Source organism: Eschscholzia californica, unplaced genomic scaffold (genome assembly GCF_041429995.1).
Source record: "Eschscholzia californica isolate CP2 unplaced genomic scaffold, dmEscCali1.0.p SCAF_5, whole genome shotgun sequence".
Classification (NCBI taxonomy): domain Eukaryota; kingdom Viridiplantae; phylum Streptophyta; class Magnoliopsida; order Ranunculales; family Papaveraceae; genus Eschscholzia; species Eschscholzia californica.
In genome coordinates this window covers 16,790,794-16,800,580 of record NW_028238472.1, presented here as the reverse complement: position 1 = coordinate 16,800,580, position 9,787 = coordinate 16,790,794, and the positions used below count along the sequence as shown (strand labels likewise).

At 37.5% G+C, this 9,787-nt stretch overlaps 1 pseudogene across 1 annotated transcript; it reads right to left on the bottom strand.

Moving 5' to 3' along the window:
- Positions 1 to 193: 193 nt before the first annotated feature.
- Positions 194 to 1,982, bottom strand: LOC147537502 (tetrahydroberberine oxidase pseudogene; annotated as a pseudogene). The gene has a single exon (XR_015225919.1). The product of XR_015225919.1 is annotated as a tetrahydroberberine oxidase pseudogene (transcript).
- Between the last annotated feature and the right edge of the window lie 7,805 nt (positions 1,983 to 9,787).

Below are 9,787 nucleotides of genomic sequence, written 5' to 3'. Positions count from 1 at the left end.
CAAAATGGGTATTAGGGAGAAATTGATTTGCATTGGGACGGGAAAAGAAGCCTAAAGATCCCCATTTGGGCAAGTTATTAATTTCTAAGAAAATTTCTAGATTTTTTGTACTATTTTATTTAGTGGGCCTTATCTCATATTGGCCCCAATTTTAGACCTAACATCAAAATTTTCTACAATGCAGAAATCAGTCTTTCATAATCCAAGAAATCAGTCTTGGTATCACTTATTGCTAATATGAACCATATTCAATATATCACTCAAATACAATTACATGCACACCTTCAATAAAAACTTCCATCACTGCGTTTAAGGCATTAATTAGATATATAGTTGTGACGTCTTTCATAATAAACGAGCGGCTCTAGTAGCCTATTCTTAAAAGTATGGAACACTCGGGATGCTCTGTTCATTTCTAAAGAAATTTTCGGAGTCAACTTTGTTTTTCACATACACTAATCTTTCATAGTTATTCTTGTAGTATTTACTTCCCCAAACTTTTCCTTCTAAGTAACTGGCAGTACCATTTTTACTCTGACCTAGGTCAAGATCTCTGTAGTTGACGTACGCCTCTCTTGGAGACTTCGAAACATAAGGTGTCGCGTATTTATACAATCTTCTAATCCAATTGGTGTGCTCTTTAGCTGCCTCAGCCCCTGGTGTTGTCCAAGAAGATATATAAATAATCTTAAATAAGTTCCCATCTCTATGTGGGAATGGAATTTCATGTTCTGGAATCTCACTCATCCTTCCCCCATAAGGCATGAAGATAAGAGAAGCTCCCTGATCATTTTCTACAAATATTTTCCAGATCTCTTCTAACACAACTTTTGAGATAGGTTCCTTTACATAATCAGATTTGATCTTAAAAAAAGTCTTCGGTTGAGTCCTATTAAGTAAATTATCTATTGGAGCTTCAATAGGATATCCACTAAATACAACTGCAGATTGAATCCAACTCGTTTCGAAACAATCTTTTCTCTTCAAACCCAACTCTGGAAATCTCTCTTCCACCAGAGTTACTAGTTTATCAGCACCTCCAAGAAAGTAGGAGATGAACGAAGCTTGTATCGTTTTCTTTCCCTTTTCAGTTGAGTTTGTGACACTAAGGTTAACATAAATAAAGACTTCTTTAGGAAGTTTATGAGCAACTTCTTGCCACCTCTGAATAATTGAAGTTGCACCTTTTTCTATAGTTTTTGTGGTTAGAGCAATAGTAACAGTTGATGGAACAGGAACCAATTTGATCTTCCATGAGAGAATGACACCAAAACTTCCACCAGCACTACCTCCTCTAATAGCCCAAAATAGATCTTCACCCATTGATTTTCTGTCCAGAATTCTGCCGTTAACATCGACTATTCGAGCGTCAATGACGTTATCAGCTGCAAGACCATATTTCCTAAACAAAGGACCATACCCACCACCACCAAAGTACCCGCCGATTCCTAATGTGGTGCAATATGATGCAGGAAAGGCCAGAGTTCGACTTTTTTCTGCAATCCTGTAATAGAGTTCACCAACGATTGCACCAGACTGAACCCACGCAGTACTAGTTTCTACGTCCACACTGATGGACCTAAGTTTGGACAAATCAACAACTATGAAAGGAACATCAGATACATAAGAGAGACCTTCCATGTCATGACCCCCACTTCGAATTTTAATCTGAATTCCATGTTTTCGTGCACAAATTACAGCCATTTGAACATGGGTTTCGTGCAATGGTGTGATTATGAGTTGGGGTTTTGGAGTAGTGGGTGATGTAAATCTCAGATTGAAAATGGTAGATTCCAAGATTGATGTGTAGTTAGAACTGGTCTGGGTGTAAACTGGGATGGGTGATTGAGAATGTTTGGAAAGACATTGTAGAAAGCTTTCATGAAGTGGGCTTGAAGTTCCAAATGAAATTGAGAACCAAAAGAATAGAACTGAAAGAAGTATCAAATAGATTGAAGTACCCATGTCTTTTTTGTTGTTTGGTGGATATAGAAACATAGCCAGCCAATGTTTTTATAGTCCTTAACTTGATGTTGATTGTTTTATAGATTAAACTAGAGGGGTTTGAACTTTGAAGGTTGAAATCTTAGAGAGATCATTTTCTTAACGACTACACGAAATTACGCAGCAAGTACACCATTGGTTATTTGATGTTTATATTTTCGATAAATCATTTTCTTTTCTTTATCCGATTAAAGAATTTTGAATGATATGATGGATAAACTTTTTTAATAGGACCACGGGCTTAGATATTCAAATTAGTCATTTTCCTTTCGAAATTACGGATCAAGTTTTTGACTTCAAATTCTAAGAATCCTTCAACATTATATAAAAGAACGATAAAGAAAAGTAATTCAAAATATTGCATGGACGTGATATGCATTGAACCTTAGAACCATTCCTTATCCGAAAACTTATTCAATTGGATTTGTTGAACTTGATATGTTCCTTGTTAGTTTGGTTATGGGTGATGTTAAGTAAAGATCTTCTCCACAAAATTATAATGAAAAAATTATTAGTAAGGTATATATTAGTTTATATGTGGCTCTTTGAGTTTTTAAAAAATTGGAGTTATTTTTCAAGTTAACATCCATTTATAGTCAAGGGGAAGTATATTGTGAAATAGTATTGGAGCTTAAAATGTTTGTAATTTTATGTTAGAGATAGTCAATTGAAAATTGAGATTAGTGAGTGTGATAAGCCTCTTCTTTCTGGTTAATTTTTTGAAAATGAAAAATAAGGTTTTAAGCCCAACTAAGTAAATGTGTAACTCTCCTAATTAACAACACAAAATTTTTATGTTAGAGATAGTCAATTGAAAATTGATATTTTATTCAGAAGCCCACCTTTACTGTATAAATTCCAATAAATCATTTATGGGTGTCTTTTTTTTTTTGAATTGTTCAGCATGTCTCGAACCCTACTTTTTTCGTTTGAATTGTTCAGCGTGTGCCTCGAACCCGTGATCTCTATGGGTGTCATTCCTTGTTCTAAGTAAGCATGGAGAGTTACAACTAATATTTTATATGTTGGCCACGGCCCACGAGCGACTCCCATTGCAGTATCAAATACAATTTGAGCAACCTAACTGATGAATGTTGAGCCCGGTGGAGCAATTTCACAACCACCCAGGGGCGGAGCCAGGATTTAAAACTATACAGGACTAGCCTAAAATTTTTATAACTATATTTTTTCTTACGATAAATATATATTTGGCGAAAATAACATGTAAAGCCAATTTTTGGTGTCAAAGTACAATTTTGTAACATTATTGTCACAAACCATATATGAGACTTCATTTTTCATTAATCAGAGAAAGTAGAGGACTTATTTTGTTCCAAATCTCTCTAACTAGGAACCAAAACTTTCCCATTCTCTAACCTTATTATAGCTCTTACCACATCTTATTTGTCTATATGCATAAAAGAATTACTAACAGAAACATCAATAGATATACCAAATAAGAACAAGTAATGAATGAATCATGAATTTTGCAAAATGAAAAAGATTGAAAATGGGGGGAAAAGATTATCATCATCATATCATAACATACCTTGAGTTGAGATGAGTGGGGACTGATTTAGGGGAAAAGATTATCAAAATTGAAGATTATCATCATCATTGATTTCACGAGCAAACCCTCTCTCGGTTAAGATTTCAGTTCGTAAACCCTTTCTCTCCTTTCTCTCTCTAGTTCTTCTCAGACAAGATAAGAGTGAAAAAAATATCCCTGGTTGTTTTACTAAAATGACCCTCCCTCTTTATAAAAATAACCGAACTACCCCTGGTTGCAGCCAGGGGTAGTCTCTACGTGCATCCGCCCTTGCAACCACCACCGGAGACACCATTTTAGGTGGCAACCCAATTACAGTGGCAGTTCCGTTTTAGTTTTTGGGTAGTTATGGGCGGGTAGAGGTTTCAGATTGCACTCATTCAAACTACTTAAGTTTGTTTTCTTTTTAGGGGATTTTCATTCACGAGATTAAGTGTCACTTCGTTCTCAATTTATCTCTGTTTTTCTTCTCGCATGTGCTAATTCCTACATTATGGCACCACCAAGTTCTTTTCTACGGCAATTTGCCGATCTCACTAAGGAGGACTTGCCTCCAATCGCAGTTGATGGTAACAACTTGATTTCTAAAGTCCGGGATGTTATTAAAACAGGAGTTATGTGGATTCAAAGCACTAAGAGGATCGATATTGGTCAAATTATGATGAGATTGTCGAAGGTCATCCATGGTCCAAACAAATTCTCATTGACAGAAATTAAAGATAATGTTTTTCTTCTTTAAGTTTATGACTGCTACTGAATTAGACATGGCTTTGGAGGGTTCCCCATGGGTTGTTCAAGAGGAGTTAATAGTCCTTCAGGCGTGTCGAACAGATGTTTCACTAGGTGATCACACATTTGACACAACGAGTTTTTTGACACAGTTTCATGGAATACCACTAGGCCATCTCAACAACACCACCATCAATCGGCTGGCGAGTTCTTTGGGCATTTTCATCCCACAACCACAGAGGAGACGTCCAAATGGAGTTTGTTTGGGTCAAAATAGGTTTTCTCTTACTGCTCTTCTACCTAACAGCGTTTTTTTTCGATTATCGAATCTAAATTAATATCCATTGAAATTCGATTGGAGAAACTACCTAGGTTTTGTTTGTCTTGTGGGCGTTTAGGTCATACTATTAAGTTTTGCCCTACTATTCTTGCTTTTAATGATCTGTTAAATCAGAGTTTGTCTGAGGAACAAAATATTCTTGTTTTCAGGGCTATGGAACCAAAGTACCTAGATAATTTCAAAGTCCCTTTTTCGGCCAAACACTTGGGGCATGAAATGGGTTCTTTCAGTTTTGATAACTCGTTTCCCACTCAGGCCCTGGTTCAGGGATCTAATCCTACTAGTGGGGGCGAAGAACCAAACAAGGCCACTTATTCATTTTCTAATAATTTTGGTGATCTGCTACAAGTGTCATGGAGATAACTTCGGGGATTAGTCGCAATGATGAAAAAGATATTCGACTCCATCACCGGAACATCCCTACAGTCCCACCACTCACTATTTTAGAACCGATTACTTTGGGAGGACAAGAGGAGAGAACTAAACGACATTACAAACGTTATGCACGTCAATTCTCATTGGATTTTACTGAAGAAAGGCCTCGGCATTCCAAATGCCGCGACCATTCTCAATTTCTTGCTTGGAATTGTCGGGGACTGAGAAACGCCCTGACAATAGATACTTTAGCACAGTTCCCAGGAGCGACAAAATCATCTTTGGTTTTCTATCTGAAACTAGATTGTGTGATTATCATATTTTACCTTGTTTCGATAAATATCATGTTACTAAATATGTTCATGTAGCATCAATAGGAAGAAGTGGAGATCTTTTATTACATTGGCCTAATGATCTAGATGTTCAGGTTAATTCGTCGTCGTCTAATCTTATACATAATACTTTAACGTTGCCTACTAGTCCCGAACCATGGGATGTTTTATGTATCTATGGTCCCCCCAAAATTCAGGATAGAATGAGTTTTTGGAACGATTTGTTACTTATACTACAAGGAATAACTAATCCGTTTTGTTGCCTTGGGGATATGAATGTGTTATCTTCTAGGACGGATAAATGGGGGGCACTAATAATTTCCCTTTTTTGACTAATTTTCAGAAATTTAGCCAAGATGATAATTTATTGGATTTGAGAAACAAGGGTCCTGGATATACGTGGACAAATTCCAAGGCTCTCCACCATCTTACCAGAGAGCAACTGGATATGGTTCTATGTAACGCTGATTGGTTACTCAAATTCCGGAGGCCGGAGTTTTCATTACCTCGCTATAACAGTGACCATGTCCCCATTCTGTTAAAATTGTCAGTAGAAGGGCAGGTTCTTAACACTATTTCGAGGTTTGAAGTCTACTAGACCAAACATGAGGATTATTCACAGACGTTTCAAACGTCGTGGGAGAATAGTACGGGTCAATTTCCAGATCGATTGCAAATGGTGAAAAATTCTGTTAAATTATGGAATAAAAGGGCGTTCGGAGTTTGAAAAATAGATTGGCGATTTTGCGCAAAAGACTTGTAAACATTCAATATTTAAACCCTACTGATGAATCGCACACTATCGAAAGTGGCTTTCAAGAACAAATTCTCCATTTGGAAGAAATTCAGCGGACTAAAGCCGAACAGAGGGCTAAAGTGAAATGGGTTCATAATGGGGATCGAAATACAAAAGACTTTCATGTTGTGATGTCCACAAGGAAACTGAAAAACAAGATCCACCAGTTAACACTTGGTAATGGTCATAGCACCACTAATGAAGAGGATATATCGGGGATGTTTATGTCGCATTTTCAGAATTTATTTAAGGCTTAGTCTGTTACTCTGATGCCAACTGAGATTCTTAGTGCTTATGAGGTAATTCGACTGAAAATCTTGGCTACAACTCGAGGATTACTTCTGCTGAGGAGATGAGATCGATCAAAAGCTCGGGCCCAGATGGTTTACCTTGCTTCTTTTTTAAACAGAATTGGGACATAATAGGGACTGAGCTTATTTATTTCATTCATCGGCGTTCACCACAGGTTTAATCGATCCAACTCTTAATCTCACTACTATTGCTTTAATTCCAAAGAAAATAAACCCAAGTTTAGCCTCAGACTTTAGGTCGATTTTTCTTTGCAACTCAGTTTATAAATTCATCACTAAATTGATTGCAAACCAAATCCGAACTTACCTCAAGGATTGTATTATGTGGACTCAGAATGCTTTTGTTCCGAGTCGATAAATCATAGATGATATTGTTGTAACCCAGGAGCTTTTACATTCTATGAACCATATTAGGGCCAAAAAAAGGTATTTTTTTTCTCTTAAAATGGGCATGGTGAAGGCTTACGACAGGGTTAGTTGGAAATTCCTAGAAACAGTCTTAGTTAAGGGCCTCGAGAATTCAAGGCCACATACTTAATCTGATAATGTCTTGCATTAGTACTACTACTAGATTCAGTATTCAGGTCAATAGTAAATTAGTCGGGAATTCCTTTATCACCTTACCTATTTATTCTTATCTCCTAGTCACTCTCCCTCTTAATTTCTTATTATGAGAATCAGAATATTTTTACAGCATACAAGATCAATCAAGCTTCCCAGCGTTACACATCTTTTATTTGCTGATGACTTGATTATCTTTGGGAAAGCGACCACATCAAATTTGAATTCAGTTATACAAATCATGGACCAACATTCTTCTTTTTCTGGCCAACTTGTTAAATGTATTAAATCTTCGTTGTTTTTTAGTAGGGGTACCTGAGCATATAAAATCCCACTACATTAATCGGTTGTATGCCCCTTTAATGAATGATCAAGCTAAGTATCTTGGCTCATTACTCCTGGAGCCTGGTACTAGGATACAAAGCCATCAACGGTTATTGGACAAACTTCAAAAGTCTTTCACGGGTTGAAAACAAAAGCTTATCTCCCAGTCTGGTAGAACAGTCATAATCAATTCTGTTTTGGTCCCTAATTGTACCTTCCCTTTCAGCCACTAATTATTGCCCAAACACATCATTGATCAATTAGAAAAAGAGGAACGTAGTTTTTAGTGGGGACATGAGATTAATGAAAGAAAATTACATTTTATTAAGTGAAAAGTTATCAGCAGTCCCGAAACTCAAGGATGATTGGGAATTCGAACTTTACAACATGTGAATGAGGCTTTAATAGCCAAAATGACTTGGAGACTTCTCACTATCTCTCACTTTATATGGGTTAAACTTCTTAAGCCGAAATACATCAAAGATGATTTTTGGACTTCAGCTACTCCTACAGTGTGTTCTCCTTTCAGGCATTCGATTCAGAAAACCAAATGTATTATTAGGGAAAACGTTTTTTGTCTTATTGGGGATGGGTCTTCTGTTAAGATCACTACTGATCCATGGGTTCATGGTCTTTCTAACTGTTTGCCTATCATTGAACATGTTTTGCCTTCTAATGTGTTTTGGGTTTTAGATTTAATTATAACATATACTAATAGATGGAACGAACAACTCATCCGACATTGCTTTGAAACTAATACAACTCAAGTTATTATTAATATTACTCTGCCTCAATTCCCACAAAGAGATAGACTAATCTGGAGTCCAACTGAAAGTGGGAAATTTTCTTCTAAGTCCAATTATACACAAGTAAAACCTCAACCAGTACTATCACAGCAGGCTTATGAGTTTCTTTGAAAACTCTTCTAGAGATATAGTAATCTTAAACCTACAATACAAAATATTATATGGAAGATGATTCATGATGGTATTCCCAACCTAACAAATATAGAAAGACGAGTACCAAATATACCACAAATTTGTCAGATCTGTAGTGGAGATGAATTGGAAACAGTGTTTCACCTTTTTAGAGATTATCCAAGGTTCAAAGATCTTCTTCTACTCACTGGAAACGCAGTTCTGCAACACTTGACCATAGATCCAGTCATTAGATTAAAGAAGATATTTGTGGATGAAGGTAATGATAGTTTAAATTGGTATTTAACTTCTCATCTTTTATGGGAATGGTGGAAAGTTAGGAACGAGCTCCATTTACGTCAGATCCTGGTGGATATTCGACGTTGCTAGTGGTCGACAAAGGATAGCTAAGGTATGTAAATTAATCTCAATATCCCTTATCATTTAACTTATCTTTACCTGCAGCTATATGGTTCCCTCCCCCTGGTTCCATCAAGTGAACTTTGATGGTTCCTTTAAAGAGAATGGTGCTTCCTGCTCGGTCGTTGATAGGGCTTCAGAGGGTACTATCACCGGTACAAAAATGAAAAACTTTGATCCAATCTCGGCTATGCACAGTGAGATGTTAGGTTTAGAGGAGGCGTTGAATGTGGGGGAACTAATAGAGCTGCGAGATTTTATAGTTGAGAGTGATGTTAGGGTTCTGTTGGATCTAATCTGGGTCGTCAATCCAGGAATCCCTTGGAGATTACACCACGAGATCAACGTCCTTCGTCTTCGCACGCGTCATCTTGTGGTTACTTTATCCTACTGCCCTAGATCAGCTAACGTGGAGGACCACAATCTGGCTATTTTGTCTAGTCTTTTTAATTTCGGGTGTTTATAGATACACCCCAATTCAGTTAAATTGTTAAATGTTAGTACGATATGCCTTGTAGTACTTCTTTTTTGTCTGTTGGACTATATTTCATGTAACATTAATGATGATGCACAAAATGTCCAGACGTTGACTAACGTCTAAAGAGTCAAGATCAGACCTGAAGTCTACTGGGTCAACCCGGCTTCAGGTAGCAGGACAGCTGATCCCCTACTGGTCCACCGAATATTCCCCTAACTGAGAGGTCGGCCAGAAGAAACCAGCCGTGCAAAACGTCCTTGGCATGGACAGATCAACCCTGGGGTCTTCAAAGGAGTAAGGGGGTCCGCACAGGTTCGGCCAGTGTCTTACGCCCAGAACTAGGGAGGCAGCAGCACCAAGCAACCTACCGACTTAATCCTGAAACTTCTAGAAAGATCCCAGTCGGCTACACATCTCGAAGTGTGTAAGCTAGTGTGGACCACGTATCTAAAGGAGGAAACTTCTCCTTTAGAGTCTATCATACCGGCAAGATATCCACGAAGAATCCTTGAACTTAGGAACTTCCACTTATCAAAGATCCGGATAGACTCTGATGGAAATCCTAGATACTCAAAAGAGGAAACTTCCCCTTCAGTTTGACGGCAACCGCCTCACCACCGCCACTAATCACAGTCGGCCTAACATCGCCTA